This window comes from Acromyrmex echinatior, chromosome 9 (assembly GCF_024713525.1).
Source record: "Acromyrmex echinatior isolate Ae372 chromosome 9, ASM2471352v2, whole genome shotgun sequence".
In the NCBI taxonomy this organism is placed as follows: Eukaryota; Metazoa; Arthropoda; class Insecta; order Hymenoptera; family Formicidae; genus Acromyrmex; species Acromyrmex echinatior.
This window is the reverse complement of record NC_141860.1, coordinates 4,188,129-4,211,553: the sequence shown is the minus strand read 5'-3', so window position 1 is coordinate 4,211,553 and position 23,425 is coordinate 4,188,129. Positions and strand designations below refer to the sequence as shown.

At 33.6% G+C, this 23,425-nt stretch overlaps 1 protein-coding gene and 1 long non-coding RNA gene across 5 annotated transcripts in view; one reads left to right on the top strand and one right to left on the bottom strand.

Moving 5' to 3' along the window:
- The window catches only part of bsk (mitogen-activated protein kinase dJNK), a 167,388-nt gene that overhangs the window by 104,554 nt on the left and 39,409 nt on the right, over positions 1 to 23,425 (top strand). The window lies entirely within an intron of this gene.
- LOC147908520 (uncharacterized) lies at positions 11,456 to 22,178 on the bottom strand. The gene is made up of 2 exons (XR_015546129.1): positions 15,291 to 22,178; positions 11,456 to 15,094 (listed from the first exon to the last, which is right to left on the bottom strand). It is a non-coding gene; the product is annotated as an uncharacterized LOC147908520 (long non-coding RNA).

Below are 23,425 nucleotides of genomic sequence, written 5' to 3'. Positions count from 1 at the left end.
GTTGTTTTCACAGGGACTGTAGCCAAAATCTCGAATTCGCGTTTAAATTCGTGGCCAGGTTAAATCGACTGGCGTCACGCATTCCAGCGTTAAATTACGCGAATCGCGCGGGTGGGCGGCTGCGTGCTTTGTGCGCTCGTAGTTGAAATCCTGATCCTCGCAAGTGCATTTTCTCTCTCTTTCTGGGAGAGGATGGCGGGTACAGGTTGATTTATTGTTGCAGGCGTCACCGATAAATCATCGTGCGCGCGCCTAAATACGAATGGTAATCCAATGTCGAACGGAAAGAGAGAGGCTAGATACGAATATTGTTTGCTTACTATTGCGTGAGCGAGATTCATGAGCGAAATTTATGGACTAAAAGTTTTGCCGCAAGGATGACTGATTCGCGTCATTTAGATTTACCTAAACACAAACCCACATTCCCTCTAATTCTATATAACGACTGCTTTCACATGTATTTATATGTCATACATATTTTTATGAATGCGATAAACATTTAAGGAAAAGAATTAAAGAATAATAAAGAAAAATTGTGGAATAAAAATTAGACTCGTAAATATATAAAATGGAACACGGGATAGTGAAAGTTGAAACTTATCTCTTATTTATATTTATCAATTAAAAAGAAAAAAGAATTAGAAAAATGGCGTATGCATTAAGAAGAAAATAAAAAATTATTTTACTACGAAGATGTCTAATATTAATGAAAAAAAATCAATAATCTTACATTATTTATAAGTTAATGTTTTAAATATATTTTTTAAATATATGTATAGTGGATTTAATTTATATTGAAAAAAAAAGCGCTACGCGATGATACGCATTTAAAGCTTCGAGGATGCAAAAATTCTAAGTAGCTCAATGACTTAATGGTCGTTTTTACCGAAGACAAAACTAGTCGCTAGGGCCTACGAAGTTTATGAGCCCGGATGTCTTAATTAAAATGCCACGGACGCCTCTCGAATCTCGCAAATATAGTTGCATCTGTTCTCCTCGAGCGTTATCGCGAGTTTAAACCGCGACTTTGTTCAGAGCGATCGCGGCAAGACTGGCGGGTGGATTACATCGCGTAATGCTGCTACATCCTGCTTCGTACTGATGCTGTAACACTGTGCATAATTCGAAAGTGTCTCTCACGCGGTTGCACCCGGTTAGCTGGCACGACATGACGATTTATGTGGCGAATCTGCGACTTTGCAACCTGGCGCACTTTGCAAGTCCGACGCAGATAATTCTCGTTTTCTGCCAATACGTTCGTCGGAATTAATTCCGGCCTTTTTTTTCGTTTTAACGTTACTTTTGTTTCTCCCCTCGCTTTTGTACTAGAGAAAAGATTTGAAATTGTAATATAATCTCGATTCGTTCGTTTTACTTAATGATGTCATCGCGAGAGCTCTTCCTCTGCACTCATCTATCACAGAAGCGTGATGAAAATTAAATACCATTTCTCATCATTCATGACAAATAAATTAATAAGCTGTTAATTTTTGTGGTTTTTTTTTTAGAAAGATTCTAAATATTTAATGAATTAAGAGAAAATTGAAATTATCTTATCAAAATATTATGTTGGTTTCAATTTTTATTGCGAGCGATATATTTCGAAGATTCGTGCGAAAATATGACTTGCTATACTTAGCAACCAAGAAAGAAGTATTTTCGCGAGAATTTTCGATTGGCCATGTTTAAATTTACAATGAAGCGTGAACAATTCGTGGAATTGCGATGAATAACAACGAAAAGAATAAAGTTATTTATTATTCGGAAAATTTTCTATGATTTTTATATATTTTTACTAGGACTTTTTATATCGTTAACATTTTATATTGATGTTTCCTGTTGAAATATCTCGCGAAAATACGACTTCTTTCTTCGTTGCTACTTGAAGAAACTAAGAAGTTGTATCGTCGCGAGAATTTTCGATTGACTACACTTAAATTGACAGTGAAGTATGAACGATTTGTGGAATTGCGGTGAATAATAACGAAGTAAAGTTATTTATTATTCAATAGATTTTATGTTATGCTAACGTTTTTAAATATTTTTACGACGACTTTTATATTGATAACATTCTATATTGATGTTTTCCGTTGAAATTTCAGTATTCTCAGAGGATTTATCGTCCTTTGCTTCGCGCCGGTAACCGTCGGAGGAATCGGACGGTGGAAATTCGAGAAAGATATGGCTGCGGGATGTGCCAAGTAAAAAGCGCCGAAGGCGCGCGATATATCTTGGAAATAAAGTAGTTATGCAAACTTCTGCGATATAGTGTAGTGCTCGGATGTACAGGAGCGCTCCCATAAATCATGCAGAGAAATCTCAGGAACGTATGCCTTTACGAATTTTATATTGGCGTTCTCTGGTGAAAATTTAAACTCGCATTTAGCAACGGAGTTATTTAATGTACCAGAAAATTAAACAAACTGTCTTTACTAAACTCGATCATAATACAAATATGTCAAACATGAAAGATTCTGTTTAAATGTTATATTTAAGTACATAAAAATGAAAGAGAAATATAGATTTTTGAATTATTTTATAAAATTTTAATAAATGCCGCTTTTAAAAGTTGAAAATATTAAATTAGGAACTGTATAAGAATTATAAAATTAAAAAATGTAAAAGACAATTTAGTTAGTAATAGTTTTCTCTGTGAGAATATACGGGTGATTGTTTTCTCAATAATTAATTATTGCTATTCGACTACTATTAATCCGAGTATTAATGTATCTTTTTTTGCACTTAAATAGTCTCTATCGTCCTTTCGTAATTGTTGTTCTGAAGTAAAATAGTTTCCTATTTTATCCCGACCATTTAGTGCGACGGCCGGTTTTAGGACGCAACTCGTAACTTAATATTAAATGGAAGTTTGAGGTGCTCATTGGTTTAGACTGGGCACAGCTAATGAGAGCCCTAGTTACTTTGACGGTGGTCCAGCCATAAAACTTTGCCGGCTGAGAGTCTGCAGTATTTGCATCTCGGTCGTCATTCCCATATAATGTAGGGACCGTTACTATTCTATGTAGAATATGTTCGGAATATGTTCGCTATGCATAAAATGTTCGGATATAAAAAATCTTAATATTATCTAATTAAAAAATGTTTTCTAATGTTTTTTTTTACTTAATATATTTTACGTGGCATTGATTCTTTGATAAAAAAAAATAAGAAGGTATAAAAATAACGATTAAAAAAATCAACGGTTGAATAAATTGAATTATTATTTCACGATGTAGAAAGTTTAAAGGAAAATTAGAATTTAAGATTTTAGAATTATTGAAAAATGTATACTTACTATATTTAAAATACAATACTTGCTACATTTAAATACTACTATGCTATACGTAAAATGTATACATTGTTAGAAATGTTCTGAAATTTTATTAATTTTTAAATTTCACAATTTGAATTTAATTTTATGACATTAAATTTAATGTATTCTTAACTAAAAAAAATTATATATTTGTGTACATGTATAAAATTTAACGTATTTTTCATGAAAATTTATGAAATTTAATGTACATACATGTTCATTTCATTTAAGTAACTACTGTAACTTAATTTTCAGTTAAATCATTCAATACTTTTAATTTCGTTCATAACTACGAGCTTTACATGTAAAGGAAGTTTGTAGTTACATTTCTAATAGTGTACTTATACCTAAAAATTAGAAAGTGACTTATAAATTTGAATATTAAATCGCATTTTCGATAAATTAGTGCTAAACTGCAATTTAGATAAAAAGACGTCTTAGTATCGTTATACTGCGAGTCCAAGTACTCCAATTAAATGTTAGATATTTGAAATATAACATTTAGCAAATCCTGTCAACGCAAACATTAAGGACGATACTTCAATTTCAGTATACTGTGTAAGTGGCTGTACACTGTGACGGACCTCGAGATCACAGGAGAGATCCTGTCATCTCGTCACGATTCTCTTGGGAACGATTGTAACCCGTCGTTTCAGTCCTAGTCCTTTCCACGAATCTAGCCATCAAACACTAACAATGATATATTGAAACACAGTGGTTCTTCGTTTTTTTTTGTTGTGAGCTTTTGAACGTTATCTTCATAGCATAAGCATAATGTACATTTACACATCTGTAAATTATCTTTTTTTTTTTTAGAAATTTAAGCTTGATCTGATTTCTTGTAGAATAGTAGATACAAAAATGAGAGACGTATGGATAATAAAAATCGGAAAAAGTATTATGCGTAAATATGTTATTTTATATCTACACTTTTATACGATGTAAATATTATTTTACTTTATAATCTACAATTATGAAATATATAAGTTATCATAAAAAATGAAGTGAAACGAAATGAAATTCGTTTAAATTATTTCTCTATGAAGGAGGGAAAAATCGTGTATTTATTAACTGTTTGTTATAATCTAAAGACTTTATTAATTTTCGACTTGTGTGAATTTTTGTTAATCTTCTAGAAAATGAATGTTTCTAAGCACGGGCGCCAAGGATGCGTTTTACACCGCTGATCATAAACTTGCTAGGGAATGCTCGACATTCCTCGACGCAATCTATATTATTAAGCGCCATTAACTTGCAGCAGTTCGTTAAGGTCACTCGATCGTCCAGGGTGCGAGGTATTTCACACGCATTCCTGACGGAACGCGTCAGGATTACCTAAGCTGACCAAGATCGATTTTGTTCCACGTCGAGCTAGACACTCGTTACGCGACCGCATGACATTTTTCTTTTTTCCGTTTGCTGGAACTGTGATGCAAACCAATCCGTAACACCGAACGGCCGATGGCAGCCCGTGGATAGTTAATTTTCCGTGCAACATATCGTGCTTCGTTCGTTACGCGCACTAAATCTCAATGGGAACATAATCGTGTTCTTTCGAAAGCAATACCTCTTTTACGTTACATCGCTTTGACTTAATTGCATTTTTAAGTGCTACGGTCAATCTGTTTTTTATCTTTTTTTTTTGTATTTTTAGTTGTACATAGAATCATAATTGAAGCGTGTTGCAATATTATCATAATTTATAACTATCAAGTGTAAAGGTCTCTCTTTACTAATTTTTTATGACAGTTTATTATATAATTACAAATTTAATTATATAATTATAAACACAATAATATACACAATAGTCAAAAATTGCGTGATTTATATAAATAATTTAAGCATAAATAATATTAATTTGTAATATATGAATAATATATAAATTCGTATTGTATATGTATAATTTAAATATCGTATTATAAATTGCGGAAATAATATTTATAAGAAATAATTTTTAATATATATTTCTATTATAATATATGTTTATTGATAGATGGATAATCCTGAAATTAAAGTAAATGTAATCTGTAATTGTTAGTAAAATTAATAATAATTTGATCTATAATTGCTAGTAAAATTTAATATTCATAATAAAATACGTAATTCATAATGAAAATCAGATTGGACTAAATTTAGCGGTAAACGCTGGAACTTGAATACGAATCGCGCGCGACGATTGCCGGCGGCCGTCAAGAGTTAGCCAGGTGGCGAATTAGAGAGGAAGCCGTATAATCGGGATGACTTTTAGTTACACATCAGCAGAAGTTTGGCTACTCCAGAGTGTGTGGCTGGCAAGGGACGCGAAATTCCATCGCATCCGTCGCATATGTTGGCCCGTAGTTGCGACGGTCTAATGCGAGTCTCTGCAGGAAGTACAGTCCATATAGTACAAAAATTACAATTCTCTTATTCAATTTCGATTAATTAGCCTTCTATTGGTATTAGTAAAATTTCGTTTAATTGGATAATCGGTGAAATGATCTTTGACCAATTATGTATTTAATTATTAATTGTGCTCATAATTGTATTAATTATTATTAATGGAGAATAATTTACTATTTCGAGCTATTAATAGTAATTAAAGGACATTACTTATATAAGATATTTAAAGCTATTATTTAAATAGCGTATTAATTATTTCAATAATATCTGCTAATTTTTTGTCTATAACTATCTAATTTAACTGGAAAAAATGTTGAAAGCTTCTATTTAAAAATAGATATAAAAAATTATACATATAATAGAAAAATTATATAAAATGAAGTTACGAGTTTTACCGCAATCGATTTAATAGTTATTATCGAAACGTGAAATATATTATTGTATTGATATGGAATTAAATCCAACTCGCGTAACGTGGCTGACCGCGGCGCGGCTTTTTCCACTGACAAGGTTTCCCCTCGGCAATCCATTATCATGAATCTTGTGAGCTTATCGGTCGTTCGATATCTCTTTTCGAGTAATTCTTCCACCACCGTTCTAATCGTGGATTTGCGCGCAGTCACGAATGGTTCCGATATGCAAATCTAAATGGCGAAGAAGAACCAACTTTTGTGAGATTTTTTCCGTTTTCGGTGTTATTGAGTTATGATGTCATCTTAAATTACCAAGTCGGTAAACGAATTATGCAAAATCTGAAGAATGTTTAAAAAATGAATAAATTTTACTGAGTGAAAAAAAAAATATAAATTTATATGGATTAAACAGATTATTAAAATTTAAATAAGTAATAAGTTATAATAAAAAAAAGATGAGATGAAGAAAAAGATAAGAATGATTTATAAGTTAATTAAAAAGAGCTTGTGGCATAATAATAAAATAAATGATCGTCAGACATCAAGTTTACAGGGAACAACGCGATAAATTAAAATAAGTTCACTATTGTGCAATGTAGTTTGAATCGAGTAAAGCTCGGGTATCAAGTTTCGATTACAAGCTAGGGGGATGATGGAAGGGTTGCAGCGGTGATGTTGCAGTCTGGTCACAAGCCAGAGAGCGAACAAATATAACTTCGCATCTTGCAACATTTCTATCTCGTATCTGTACCAGAAAAAAATTGCATTTAAAATTAAAGGGAACGGTGTATCTACGGAATCCGCTCGAAAACTACCCTCTCTTAGTGGATTCCTTAAAGTTATTTCACCAACTCTATCTTACGACAGCTCGTTCGGTCTGTCTTATCACGTCGACTATTTTCTCATGATGAAGGAAGAATTTTTCCTCTGCGAAAGTGCTTCTATAATAATGGTACTATTGAGAACACGCGTCACTATTAGTACAGTGAATTATTACGATTTTTTTTCGACTCGTTTATAAATTTACTTTTACTCATCTTTATTATTTTTTGTTATTAAATCATTTCTGCAATTGTAATTTTGTTATAATATAAAAAATATTGCAAATATGAACGATTAATGACATCATAATAATAAGACTATGAAATGGTCTTTAGATATATATATATATAATGTAGAGAGAGAAAGAGAGAGGGGGGGGGGAGATATTACAATTCTCGACAATCGCGGAAAGAATAATGATCGCTTAAGACCTTTAATACCTCGTATATGCATAAAATAAAAATGATAAGGAAGGGACAGAAGTTTATTCTTCGAATATATTGCTCTTTTTACGTTTGAAAGATTAACGTTAACGCCAACGTTTAAATTTCTATGCTTTGAAAACTCGATAAGGAAACAGGTGAGGAGAAACAGCCAAGCAGCGTGTCTGTAAATCTTCCCACGCGTCACTTTCTTTCGTTCTATTATTTTTATCGACCATTCCGTGATATCTTTCATCGAATTGTACGATGTGCTCTGTCCGTACTCTATTTGCACGTATATTGCCTACTAAATATTCGCGTGCGTTTAACGAGCTGTAAGCATAATTTACGCTTTTCGAGATATCCCATGAAATATAGCTCCTTGCTCTCATGAGCTATTCGTTATCTTTTTTGGGACAGTGATTTTTCGGAGTATCTATGAAATTTTACCTTAATGCTCTACTGACCACATCCAAAGTTCGATCTTTTGTACGGAATTCCACAAAAAAAGCAGATAAATTGTAAACATATTTAAAGAATTAAATTCAAGAAGCTTACTCTACTCTGACTTGCTTAAATATTTTTAATTAATCTTATAATACTATTATTTCCATCTTCCGATGAGTCTAATTATTGGAGATGATAAATTTTGCAGTAATTTGACTTTTTATCGCTTTATTTTTTAAATACATCTATTGTACAGTATAAATCCATATCATAAATCTTCATGATTCGTTGAGAAACTTAACTCTTCCCATTTACCATATAAGCTTGATTTATTATTGCTTAACTTTTAATTTTTTTAAGACACTAATTTTAATTTCTTTCTATCTTCTCAAAGTAGAGATAGGAAAAGAGAATAAGAATAACTTCCTTTTTTAATTTATTATTATAGCCATTTAAAGTAACGCAAGAAAGAACATTCTCGTGTGGTAAGAATGTGCAGGAATGTTTACTCCCAGTTGCAGGTCGGCTTAAGTGGATTGGGTCACGTGGGCGACGATCGATTTTTTCGAAAACTCTCGGATCAGCTGACGTTGCGAATGTTTTCGTGGAAGCGGAAAGTGTCTCGCGTGCGAGACGGAAAAGCGTGCGTGTATCGTGAGCGTGCTTGTCGGACTTGTGACTTTCTTTGAAAGTCGTCTGGCGAAAAATCGATACCGGATAAGTGTCATGACGCATCGCGTGTCTGCTGGTTATTTGATTTACACAGGGTATTTACCTTTGCGAAAGAGCAATATCGTATAAATCGGACTGAGGAAAAATAGCGATTACATATTATCATCAAATGTATATGTTTTTTAAAGCGGTACGGTTTGAATGAATTTTGCGTTGAATTTTTGAGGTATAAAATAAATAGAATTGGGAAATAAATAGAATTGGGAAATAAATATAAATGAAACCTTGAATAATTTCAAATGCGAATTTTACTGCAAAGGAATTTCAGTTGGCATTATAAAAAACTGGAAATTAAAAATATTTGAGGCGTGTAATAAATTTTTCATTCAATTAGAAACAAATTAAAGATTAAAATATTTGTCATCTTTTTTTATTTTAAATTAAAGTGATGAAATAGTTAGCATTTTGTGGAAGTTTATTATTTAAAATATAGAAATATGTATATTTAGTCATATAAAGAGAGACATGAAAACGCGAAGACCTAATTCCTCGTATGAATTCGTGAGATCCTGTCTCTTGAGATTAAAACAATCGGAGGATGTGTACTTACGTTGGCATTTCATTCTTTACGATTAAATAATTATGATATAACAAATTAAATTTCCGTAGCGAGAGAAAGCTCAGAGACTGTCAACGAGTGTTGTGCGAGAAATTCTGCTGGATTAGAGAAATTCCGTCTCCGCGTATATATATACGATTGCAGTCTGCAGTTATTAACCTGTCAGAGAGCAGCGAAACATCGCCGACCACGCCATTCGCGTTGTACAGAATATATCCCACACTGCTTCCATCCAATTAGTTCAAGGAAATTTTGCGCAGTGAAAGCACTGAAACCCAGTGGCTTTTACCTTCTTCCAGTATAATAATGTCCACAGTTAATGTCTTAACGCTTTTTGCGTTATTCTTTGTTGCAATTTTAGCTCCATCCATGTAAAATACTCGAATTATATTTTCTCCCAAATAATTAAAACATCCGAAGTCATGTAATATTAAGAAATAAAAGATATTCATTTCATCGTTAATGGTGCTGTCTTCTGGATAATGGATTTTATGTCATGGTATTAAATAAACATTCTTTCACACTTAAAAAGATTGCGACTGGATCTCTGTGTAACGCGTAGGCTTGAAAGTGGACTTGATGGAATAACTGAAAGCTCAACTGTATGCCAGTATAATCAGAAATTCTCCTTTGCTCCCTTGCAATTTCCGCGAAGGTGGCAGCTTAATGTAGAACCGATGAATCGTTGAATTAATGAAGAATCTTATTTCAATACTTTCATGAGACGCAAAGTCTCTACGAAGACTCATTTCAAAATCTTCCTTAACGTTCAACTGGAAATCGATTGGCAGGTGCCGATGAAATATTACTTCGTTGTACGCGAACTCCATTATGCGGTCGTAATCCTTTGATTGCATTTTCTGCGAGATATCTTACTTGAGATTTAATGGTAGTCTTTTTGTCAATTTTGTGAATTTGATTCCTTTTTAATTATTATTATGGAAATTAAATTTCAATGATGTATATAGAAGTTTTTATATATGAAGTTTTACTTAACGTTTAAAATTGTGATGATTTATTAAAATGTTGGATATATTTCAGATTAATCCAACCAATTTATTTTGTGTATCACATTTTCTCTTTCGAATTTTTCGTGTAACTCAATTTACGCGTGGAATTCAATGTTTATAAACGTTATCGTTAATTTACGAATTTTTTTATGTTAAAATTGTCTTACACATTGATTTTATCCATTTATTCGGCAATATTTGGGAATTATCTCGTTAACTATTTGCGAAAACAGCAAAATGGTAGAGGACTTTTCAGTTTTTTATTGGGAATAGCATTATATGATTAGTGGGCGTTATTTCAATTGCACTCTATATATGCCATAAGTATGAATAAAAATTACTGTTTTTTATTTTTAATGTTTTATATATATATATATATATAATATTAAAAATAAAAAAAGAGTAATTTTTACTCATAGTCATGTTATACATAATATATATACAAAGTATTTTATATCATGTTGTGTGTAATAAAATACAACATAAAATTTATTTATATCTTAAAATTTATATCTTTACGGTTCAGTTTTCAATCTATATTCACTAAGGCTTTTTGTTCACTAAATTGTGTACTATCTGCCATATAAATACTGGATGATTTTTTTTAACATTTTACAAAAAAACATCAGGAATTTCAAAAGTATAACATTTTTCGTGTCCTGCTATTCGATGTTGTCCATTGTGGATAATAAATGAATCCATCCTGTATTTTATCACTTTGATCTCCTTGTAGATTGCCGATCGCACCCGCATACGGTTCCAATATGATCGTAAAAAAGCATTCTACACTCGGTACACTCAGCTTTTCGTGTGTTATGCACGAAGAGCGGTGACGATGGCGGTCTGTTCCGCGCGTATTTTACGCAGTCGCGATAAATCAATGCGCTTGTCCTCGTCCAGGAAGGGAGACGGATACGACTGGTAGATGAGGCGGGTGATATTTATGCAACGGGTCGCGGTTCCTCCCCTTCTCTCTCTCTCTCCCTCTCCCTCCTTCCTCTCTTTTCTCTCTCCTAGATTCCCTTCCGGTTTAATGCATTGCATGCACAAATGCGTCACGATGCAATCCTGCACCACGATTATTGTCGCACCCTGTCACCGATATCGCATCGCGAGGATACCCGATGCAAGTATGGATCATTGGATCTCCATTTGAGCGAGCCTCACGCATACATGGTCGTTAATGCGTAATTAAGAAAAGTATGGCTTGTTTGAGAAAAAGAAATTTATTAAAAACTGAATAGGGCTATTTTTCGATTTCGTAATATGTACATGAATTGACGATAGTTGAAGCGAAGTGTTTACAACGATTTAATAACGTGTATAGTAATTAATTTAGACTTTTTAATGTTGAGTTTTTTTTTCTATTATGTTTTAATTTTAATTATGGCGAACCACTGCGCTAAGATCCGATGTTTAAAACAAGTAGATGTTATATATTACCTTTGCCCGTATAAGTTTAAGTTCTCGATTTGACGAGAGCTGGTCAAAAGCGTCGTATTATTAGACGTCGTATAATCAGCACGTAACGATTATGTGCATCATCGCGACGCTGCTGCAGCTCGTTTCTACGCATCGAATCGCGTCCGATGATTCGTGACGGCTCCGTAGATTCTTGGCTCGCCGTTGCGAAACGGAGAAGAGCGAGTAGAAACGCGTGGTACGATTTCGAGACATTTCCATTAAACGAGACGCTTCTGATGTATTACGTTCTCTTATTTTATGCCTGACATTGGCACTCTTAAATCTACAAAAAAATAATAAAATGTCGACCAGGGACAAATTGTGTTAGCCATTTCACTTTATGACGATGTCAATCGTAATGTCGTCAATGATATAAATAATGATAATGTGTATATGTAATCAAAAGATAATTTCAAGTGTATTCAAACATTTTATCGCGTTTTTGAAACATGTAGAAGATTTAACAAATGTGACGTTTGACGTTCGAAAAATTTGTATGCAAATTTAATCTTCGATAAACAGTATGTTGTATGATGTATTTTAGCTTTTTGATATTTTAACGATTTATTCTACAAAAACAAGAGGCGATAATCTCTCGCTTGTTTTGAGCAATAATATAAATGTCTATAAATAATTATTGCAGATTATTATTATTATTATTATTATGATTATTTATCGATCGACGATTACAATCGGTTATAAATGCCGTTTCATGATGTAACGTTTTCCTATATTTTAATATTTATCTCTTTTAATTAATCCTAGTGCCTTATTATTCATTACGATATCATTATTACCTTATTACTTACCGTATCGTATTATTTTATTATTTTTCTCTGCATTTCATTCTTCCACGCTCTTTGCTCTAGAATAAAGCAGATTGTTCCGATCGCTTCCAAGAACCAGGTTGACCAGACTCTGTGACCTGCGCCCATTTCCAGCTATATCGCTATCCTGAGCTATAGCTGTCCACCGGTCTCGTCTCGCCATCGTCCCGGTCAGCGCGCAACTCGGTAACCGTACCAAAGAACATTGATTTATCGCCGCGGCATAAAAGAAGAACGTGGAGATCCGTCGGTACGAGGCGTGCCCGAATAATGCCAGCACAGCTTCCTCTTTCCCTTACGTTCCGCAGCTCAAGTTCGTCGCACCCTATGGCGATGCAAAACAGCCGCGAGGAGACATCATTTGTTATTATCTCTTATTTCTCGCGTCGTTTTCATAAGACGGGGTCGTAAAAATGAATATCTTACTGACTACAGCGTCTGGCGTCCCCTCTCTCGACTGATCCTTGAAATAACGATCGGAGTGCGTGCACTCCTCGACATCAGCCACTCTTAAAACAACGTGCTTTCGCGCTTATACTTAATTATTCGAAAGATGGGGGAGTCAAGCTGTTTCTCTTTGAGGGTTCAAACCCCGAGATTTTGAAGCTTGCAATACATCTCGCACTTGTAGAAAAGATTTTCGGATTCATTGTTATTACTCTTCGATCTGTTATAAAATAGAATCGATATAAGGACGATCATATTTATGATTAACAGAGAAATATTTTACTCTTAAATGGAAAAGTTCTTAAATCTAGAATAAAATGTAGATCTTGAACATTGGTTTTGTTAACACAGGTAAAGATTTGTTCTAAAAATATATAAATTAAAATTATACGTGTTACACTTATCTCAAGACACTAAGTCAATCTTATTTAATTCCAAGGAAGGGAATAGAAATTATTGTGATATCCATCTAATCTTAATATTGTTTTATTTGTATACTCTAAGAAGTTACAATAGAATTAAATATGTCAGGAATCAAATGAATGAATGAATGTTGAGTGTCTATTATTTGAACTTAATTAAAAAAATTGCAAGACCAACTGAAATGATTATTTCAATTTTTTTCGGATCTCTTCGAGTACTTCATCGCGATAGAAAATGTCCAACGCATGGTTATTTCTCACGGCAACTGTACCGAAACGACGTCGAGCAATATGGCTTGCGACCATTATTAGCCTCACCATTATTAGCCTTAATTAATTACCGCCTACGTGTTAATGACGGACTCCGCCACATCGTCGAGCGACTTCCGCGAAACGTGCTGTTGCCCTCGTAATAATTAATGCCGATCGTTAGGGCGGGAGATTAATATTTGCGCGTGATAACAGGGCGCGCGGTTTTCGATGTGCGTTGTGCGAACTCGTCCGGAAATCCTGCGGTCCACCGATATATTCCTGAGCTCTCGAAACGACTCGCGCTGTTCGGGTGAGAGCCTGTCGGTCGTTAAATTTAATCGACGGTGCAACCGGTGTATCGTCACTTCGTCTTCCGCTGTGATTTTATTGTCCAACTGCATCATGAAAAGCGATTATGCTTTACGATACGGACGATACGTGACGCTGTTTCTTCCGATCGTCTTAACTGTCTGCAGGGTGAATACGAGAAATTATATCGAAGATATTTTTATTTTTGCAGAATATAAAGTATTAAAAAAAATAGTAAATTAAATATTTAAAACATATACTGTAAATAAATATTCGATTGTTAGATTAAACTTATACTAAACGATGAATTTATGACATTTCTAATTGCTATAACATTGTATAAATATAAAAGATATAATGGTGCAAATTCTCACGTTTGGTCCATCTCCAAAATTCCTGTGCTATATATATTTCGTGTATATACCCCTGCAAGTATGAATATTTTTAAAATAAGGAGTCTATTGATGTACATATAATACATATATGTACGAATCATATCATTATCCTTTATTAAAATTTATTGGCTTTAATTTTGTTCGGTCAATAAATCGATGTATTTATTAGTGTACCATTCCCTGGCGATGCTAGGCAACACACTTTGACGGCTAAATCGGCGGCATAGGGGGTGATCCTCCAATGGCGGATACAAATAAGCAACAAGGGCGACAGTCTGCGGGGAGCCCGCGGGCAAAAGGGAGTTTATTCGATCTAACAAACAAGCTATTCTCCCGGCCTACCTAGGGGGTGCTCCTCCTAGGGGCGTTTGCGTCGGTGGTATTTACATTTTCCGGGCCATATTATCTCACCCAACGTTTCCCTATCGGAAACCAAAAAGCGGAATTGTCTCTACTGAAAGATATATATATTAATCTATCTTTTAATCTTTTTATATCATCTGCATTCTGAAAATCTTAGATAATTGATGGTCATGAAGTCGGTTAAAAAGATTAACTGATACGATATTAAGTAAGTATTGTTAAAATATTAACGTACTGTTTATAGCGTTCAAATTTTCTTTTTATTATTGCTTCTAGCTTCAAGATATAGCTGTGACTCATCAACTGCGTAAATTATTAACTGAGGAAAACATTAAAAACAGATTGTTTTTATTTGTTTGATTTAAATGAGAGTTTTCATAATAGTTTGAAGATCATGGAAATTATTATCTGAATAAATGATATTATTATCAAATTAATCAATATAATATATTATAGAACCGTATATTTGTGATAACAAACTATAGAAATTAGATTATTAAATTAAGTTTTTATAGCTAGAGAGGGTATAAAGAGAGTGGCGCCAATGCATGTGCCTAATGCTGATTGGCTTCGCCATTAAGTGTCCTTACTGTTAGTTAGAAAAAAGACAACGTTAAAGAAAGAAGAAATTAAGACGAGAATCATGTAGATACTCCAGATATAGGACACAAAATGGTGACTTCCGGTTAATTGGCAACGCTCTCTTTATACCCACTCTATTTATAGCAATAGTAATAAGTTCATTTCAAAGAAAATTGTTATGTTATATATTAAAGTTGATTCCAAAATGGAATATTACGTAAAAAGAAAATCTACTTAAATTTGTTATTTGTTTAAATACCCACAATAAACTTTACAGTGAAACCTATTTTTTTTTATCAAACGTAACAGAACTGATATTATATTTTATCGTATTAAAATCGATACTTCACCGTTATTTCCTGTTAATTTCCTGTTAAATTCAATACATCACATTGTAAATACATCTCTTGGTTATATTCTTGATCTTCCGCACAAATATGCGAGAATTTTTGGATCAAGACTTTTTGTCAAAGAGACAGAGGGAAAACCGAGAGGGTGTAGATCTTTAAAAAGCGAGAAGCAAAGAAAGGTGGATGCCTTTGTTCAGAACGAAGCCCTCCATCTTTACGGCGTCAGAGAGTCGTTCGTAGAGCAAGCTTATGTGTTCTGCAAAGCGACGCAATAAAATAAAAACGGAACGTCGCGCCCCGAAGGCACGAAGGGAGAGGAACCGGCCAAGGGATAAATCCAGAAATAAATCAGACCGCGGGGGTGCGGGTACATTGAAGCTCGTCCCGCCGCCATTCTTTATAATACCGACTCCACACAGGGATTATCTGTATTAGGTATTTTATCGGTTCACGAAGAGATCTCGATAATTTCGGTTCTCCAAGAGGCGTCAGAGGCGATGAAATCTTTGCGTCGCGTGCGACTTCCTTATCGCACACGCGCTTTAAAATATATCGGCACACCATCTCAATAGACCGATACTTATCAGATTAAATCGTTATAAATGTCTAAATATATATCGAGTGTATGATTTTTTTTTACGTATATATTTTTAAATTAAAATTTGAGTGAAATATGTTGTTTATTTTGCTTTAGCGGCGCAATTTCTCATTATCAAGATATAATTCTTAAATTACATTTTACTGCTACAGAACAAGTTAAAATATATATAATGTCATTATGGCTCAAAGTATATCAAATTAAATAAAGTAGTGCGAAGGGCTACGAGCTAAATCAATACAAATTTAATATAATAATTAACAGATAATACAAACAATTGAAGTTAAAATATTTAGGTTTAAAAATGTCATTAATATGAGTTATTTAGGATATTTTATAGGATTTTATCGCCAACTGGAGACATTTCTAGACTAGACTTCATAAATACAGTTGTAATAAGAATGACACAGCTGCGCGGGTGTACCTACATGCAAAATAACGAGCTCTCCGTCGATTCGATCGCTATTCTCACTTTATTCGCACCATTTCAGACGAGCGCTATTAACAAGGCGTTTCTCGCGAGCATTACCATTATATAAACGCACTCGACAATTGCGCTCGTTGCCAAGCTCCCTTTCGATTCACGTTTCCGACATTCTCTCCTTTTCTCGACATCTGCAATGGTACGACGAAAACTGTATCTCTGTTGTTGATGAGATGAAATCTGATCCTCGATGTTCCCTGCGAATTTATAAAATCTTAAATGATTTTACACAAGCTTATGATTTTTATTGTTTTATAAGAATTGGCAATATGTTATAAGCATAATCAATTAGCAACTGTTCCTTTTGATGGTCAACATTTGTTCGTAATCAAATTAATTAATTTCAATTGCACAATTATAATTTTAAATTAATTTTAGCTATTGCTGTTAATATTTAAATTTTTGTTATCTAATATTTGGCATTCCAATTTCGCTCGCTTTTAATGTTTGTCGTCAAATGAGAACGAGACGTGCGTGAGTTTTGTATGCATTTCACCGTGACTTTATTAACTCCCACAGCATATTTTATGCAAATTATGCGTAGGAATTTCGAATTACCTGTCCTCGTTTATTTTCATTCTCGTTGTTCAGAATATGTAGTTAAAAGATATGTTTCAGACAACTCTCTCTCTCTTGTCTGAAGTAAAGAAGCAAATTTCATTTCTTAAGTATTACTAAACACTAGCTTGAAATTTAATTGTCGCAATATTTAATACTGAAATTGAGAAAAAGATTATTTAAATTTTCGACACATTTTTCATAAAATTTTATACATCAAAATTTCTATCCTTTCATCTCAATGTCATATTTTAAAATACACCTATTTGAAGAACGAAAGGACATTAAAGAGGGAAATGATTAATTCAAACTATTGTTTTTCTAAGGTTGTGTTACACTTAATTAGAACACTTAATTAGAACGTGACGGTTAATATACGCGTCTATCACCAAGATGGTCACATTATGTAACAATAAAACTGACCGAGTTGAAACCGACGAAAGTTTATAGCCCGATTAAGTTGGAAGCTCGCGAAACAATGTTCGTTCCAAGTATACGAGCTCTTCATTCGTGAGCAGCATGCAACTTCAGACGACAAAATGGAATGGACCGTTTCGCACGACACGTCTTTTATACTTGCCACCTAAACTTTCACGATAACGATCTTTTTCCATACGCTGTGTGCAAGTTTGTTCGGGGTGTGCGAATGGAGAAGTAAAGTTGTATCTCTTTTAATCTGTAAATTTAAACTTGCACGATAATGTTCTTTTTCTGTATGTCCAAGTTTGTTAGAAACGTACGTATGAATGGAGAAGTAAAGTTTACCTCTTTTAATCCGTAAAAAAAAATTATGAAAAACAGAGGATTTTTCTATTTTAACATTATAAAACATTTTATGAAACATTATATAACATTAATATAGAAAATTAATTTCAAATTAAATATAAATCAAATATACAAATCAAATATACAAATCAAATAAATAAATGGAATTAAATTTTTGATATAATTAAAGATATTAGTTTTAAGAGAGATCTGGAATGTAAATGGAGCATAAATAGTGGAAAAAAACTTAAAATATTCTGCACATATGTAGAGTATTTCTTTGATTAGAAGAGAACTGATTTGTTTGCATGCAACAAATTACAAGCAAACGTCAACTCTCAATATTTCTTATGCAAAAATAAAAATAAATGAAGGAAGCAATCTATTTCCTTTGACATTTTCCATACGTATTCTAGAGTTTGTCACAAAATTTGCGACGCATATGAGCGCACAGTGTATATACGCGTGATATTTGCAAAATAAACAGAGACCTGCAACCTCACCGCCGCCAATTATGGCAGGAACGTGAGCACAACTCGCTCCTCCATATACTTATTCAAGATGAATGGCAGAGAATAGCGATGTAATGCCGAAACTCTCCGCCGCAGCTTGTGTTCGTAGTTTCTCGTGCCGGTAACAAGTGCGTGCTTCGTGCGAATCTAGCGAAATGCACGACGCTCACAATTTGGAGATTCACAGCAAACTGTTGTATACACGTTATTATTCACGGCGAAGGAGCAGAGCGTCGTCATCAAGGCATTTCAGTTAGAGCTTTTGTATTTTAGAAGCAATATTAAATTTCTCCGAGAAAAAATTCGCACTTACACTGAAAAAAAAAATCTTAATTTCCTAAAAATATTTTTTTGATTGTATTAAAAAAAATTATTTCTTTGGATCAATGAAAATTTCTTTGATCCAAAGAAATAATTTTTTTGAATGAGCAAAGAAATATTTCTTTGAAATTAAGATAGTTTTTTTTTTTTAGTGTAAAGATCTAATACCACAAATATCTAGCAGTTTATTTGTATATGTATTTTTATGGTATCAGTAAAATACATAAGAATAAAAAAAGGGAAATAAAGTAAAAAATATAATTATTGCATATATGATATAATAATCTAATAATATCGTATAAAAAGTACATTTTCAATGTTTAAGATAGATCTTTTTGACAGAAGAACATATAATTATAAAAAAGGTAATACTTATCACCAATTATGTAATATATATTCTAAAATATATATAGATTTTATTTTCTGTATATAATACGTATATATTTGAATAATAATAGTACAATGCGTATAATTATCAATATAACTTTTATAATTCTTAACAATAATATTAACAATGTGAAAAGTAAGACCTCTTTAAAGGTTCGAGACGCAAAGAAGATGAATGAGCGGATGGATTTCGACTCTATTTCTCTTCTTCCGTTCCACTTGAAAAATCAAAAAAGAAATAGTAAGACGAACGAAGAGGCCATTAACATGCAACGGCCATTAACTTGCATATCTTGCAAAAGCGACATACGGAAGGATATACGCCAACGATTTTTCTGAGAATTTAGGTGAATCTGACGTAACGTCCGATTTGACTAGCCTTGCGCGTCTCTTTTCCCTGATTGCCGAGACACAAATACCCGTATTCAGTCAGACCTTATACTTAATGCTTCCTTAAATTTATCTTTAAATTTATCTTAGATGCTCAGTAGCCAATGAAATAATTCGTAGAGTATCTAAAGATAAATTTAAGGAAGCCTTAAATATAAGGCCTGACTATGAATACGAGTAAAAGAGGCGACATCGGAATCCTCTGCACGTTCTATCGCCTTAGCCTATTCTTATCGGGCTTTGCCTTTATTCTTCTTCCTTCTTGTTTCTTTTCTTTTCATTGTGAGACGCGTGGATTCCTTCGGAAGCAGATATCAAACGGACTTGCATTCTTTTCGTTTTCTTGCCGATTGAGACTGTTTCTCTTCTTCGCCCATAATCTGCCGAATTTCCAGCTATCCGCCTTATTTCGCGGATCAGAAGCCGAGTATTTGTCTTGATTTAAAACGAACTGTTGCAGGATTGAGAGGGATAAGGTTAAGTTGGAATGGATTACATAAAGAGATAAAGCTCAGACGTGTAGTGTACGTTTAATGCTAAAGTTATGCTTGTGTCACACTATTGGAGATTGAGGACTGCGATTAATTAGAATTCTACCAATCAGGTAGTTTTAATTTTAATCCGTTTCATTGTAATTGTCTGAATTCTAATCCTCAATTCACAATTCTCAGTCTCCAATGCGTAGTGTGATACGGGCATTAGCCTGATATTATGTTGTTTATACTTGAATGTTGAAGAAACTATTTTTTATCAACTTATTGCAACATCACTTTTTCTATGTCTCTTTTAGAGAGAATAATTTTGTGGTCGCTTAAGCATAATCTTTAAAGACAACCATTAGTGCTTTTTGCTTATCGTAATTATACTTAAGTTTTAAAAAGGAGACTATTTTCATCTATACGGTGTATTTAGAAAGCACTCTGCACCCTTGCTATTGTGTCTCTCATTTTAGTTTTATCATTTATTACGTAAAAGGATGATAACTTTCTGAATACACTTTTAGAAGCAAGATGTTATTGAAATTTTAGTCGAAAATAGTAAAAAAGGAATTACTTTTTTTTTTTTGAGAATTTTAAAAAATGCGCAATATGGTTAATCCATGTACAACTTAATATTTACATCTGAATTTTTTAAAGATTGAAATAAATAACAAATTAAATTTTCAGTTATTTGTGAATTACATATTTTAAGATGTAAAATAATTTTTTTCAACCAATAATTTTTTCTTTTTTAAGCGATTCGAAATTTGGAGTGATAAAATTTATACGATTCGCATGTATGCTTTATGACCCAATAAAAATTTCAACTTGATTTCGACTGAAGAGCGTCGAAAGGAGAAGCTTTTCATTGCACCTCGATCTTTTCTTTAAGGTCTGCAAAGATCGCAGAGCGAGACTGTCGGCACACAATTTACTGGCGATCGAAAGCTTCGAAACGCGACTATTCACCTTGCTCGGAGGGCAGCGATCTCGTAATTCTTGTTGCGATGGAGAAGGTTGCTTTCCCAGCGTGGAAAAGCGAGCAAGGGACGCGCATGGTCAAAACGAAACGACATTTCGCGGATGAAAATTTACGAACGACAATTCGGAGATCGCGTGGGCGTCGCCCTGAGATTCATCTTGTTTCGGACAGGTTGTAGCCACTTCTATGCGTTACAAATAGAACTCTCCACATTGCTCGCAGACGTCCTACCTTGTGCGTCGTGTCATAGATCTTCTGAGGCGTTTTACATGAGGTAACCCGCGGCTGCTTAAAGAACAGGCGAGGCAAGGCAGGAAGGACGAGGAGATATAATTTCAACGGAATTAACGGCGAAGTCGCGCTTAATCCACCAATGCACTTTGCAGATTCTAAATGATCCTTGCAACGCACATAATTTTCTCAACAGTAGTACGAGTTATTTATTAAGTAGTTAAGCAGTCGCAACGGCACTTCTCTTATTCGGATAATCAATCTTTCTATACGGATAAGTCTTTTCCATCTTTGGAAATGTCGTAAACATTAGACTATTTATATAATATGAATAATATATAAATATTTTATTGTTTACACTGTTAAATTTGTATCGTCAAATTATATTTAATTTGAGTTATTTTTAATTATTTCTCTCGATTGCTCACTACGTCCTTATTTTAATTTAAACTTAACTCAAAAAAATGTATTAAATTTGATTATTGATACTTAAATTTAATTTATTATTTACTAACAATAAGTGCACGTTATTTACGTTGAAACAGAAATAAATTGATTTACATTTTGACAGACATTGAAATTAAAAATATCAAAGATTTAGTGACCACTGTCTCTTTGATATTTAACAATGTATCATATATTGCATTTTATTATATTATACATAAATATATTTGTTATTAAAGATTAGACGTTTTTAAAGCTAAACAATTATCCAAAGAAATCATTGTAATTTAAATATTCATTAGAGTTATTTTATTTGACACTTTATACGAATATTGTTAGATGCGTTAGATGATAATGTCTCACTGTATATCGATCAGCAAAAGAGCGACAATAACAGAGCGATTCGGAGCGAGGAAGAAGGGAGAAAGAGAGAGAAAAGGGGTAACATTCTTCGACATGGATATTTATTTTTGGCCAATTAGCGGCATTCCACGACACAAATATCTCGCTCGTCCGCGAATTGCATAACCCGGCGGGGAATGAGAAGAACGGAAATAGAGAGAAAAAGAAATTAAAAGTGTGCGTGAAGAAGAGTCAGGGAATGAAAGAAAAGAAGGCTACACGTACTAAGTTAAAGGGAGAGAGAGAGAGAAAGATAGAAGGACCGAGCGAAGACATGTCGGCACGCGACATCCTTCAGCTTGAAGTCTTTTGCTCCTCTGTCTCTTCTCAAACGATGCACGCGAGAAAGTATTACGTCTATCACGACTCTTCTAATTCTCATCAGCTTAACCCGTCTTTGACAGATGAGCCAAGCATTTGAAGGACGTAGCTATCGAGCTGATCTCGGTGATCTTTTACTGGCGCATTGGAGGATACTTTTATTAATCTCTTCAAAGTCTTTGTGTTTTGTGTTTATCAAATCATTACCTGGGTAGCAAGCTTATTTGTCGCCATTTTGATATCAAAATAACATTAAAGTCGTTCAGTAATGACAGATAAACCAGCTCGCTACCTGGATAGTAACGTAATTAAAACCAGTATTATACATACCTTTGGAGTATTATAATTATATCTTATATTATAGTAAATATCAAAATGATTCTGCATCAAAAGATTTCCTTAAATTGATGAAGACCGCTGTATTGGCTGCCTGAGAGAATTTATCCGTGGAAATTTGTGCGGCCATTATTCATGCATTCTCGAAACACCTTAAAGCTTAAATCAAAGCTGAAGGTGGCTATTTTGAATATTAATTATTATTTTGAGGTAATAAGATATAACTAACAATCCAGAGTTTATTTTTTGTGAATATACGTTACTGATGATTTGATAAACGAAACGAAACTTTATGGCTTTTAGTCACTCTTTACAGAGATTTTTGTTTCAAGAAACTTATTTGATCTACGATTATCATATTGTTCTGTACTTTTGTTGTTAATACGAATTAAAGCATTAAGAGTTGTAACTCATCGAGAAGCAGTTCTTAAAGGAATTAATAAAAGTCCCCCTCGTTTGTCAATCGCAAGCAATATGGAGTGATATAATCTCCAGCTTAACAACCCGTTGACGCGCAGTCGCGATCATAAAATGTGATTTTAATCGTTCTCCGTGCCGTTCATAAAATATATCGCGTTTCACGTGTGTATTCCCGGACGAACTGGGTTACTACTTCGGAATCGGACGGGATCTGCAGACGGATTCCTACCTCCTGGTCGGCCGCACCGTCGTAGGTAGTCGTAAAATATATAGCCTTTAATTTA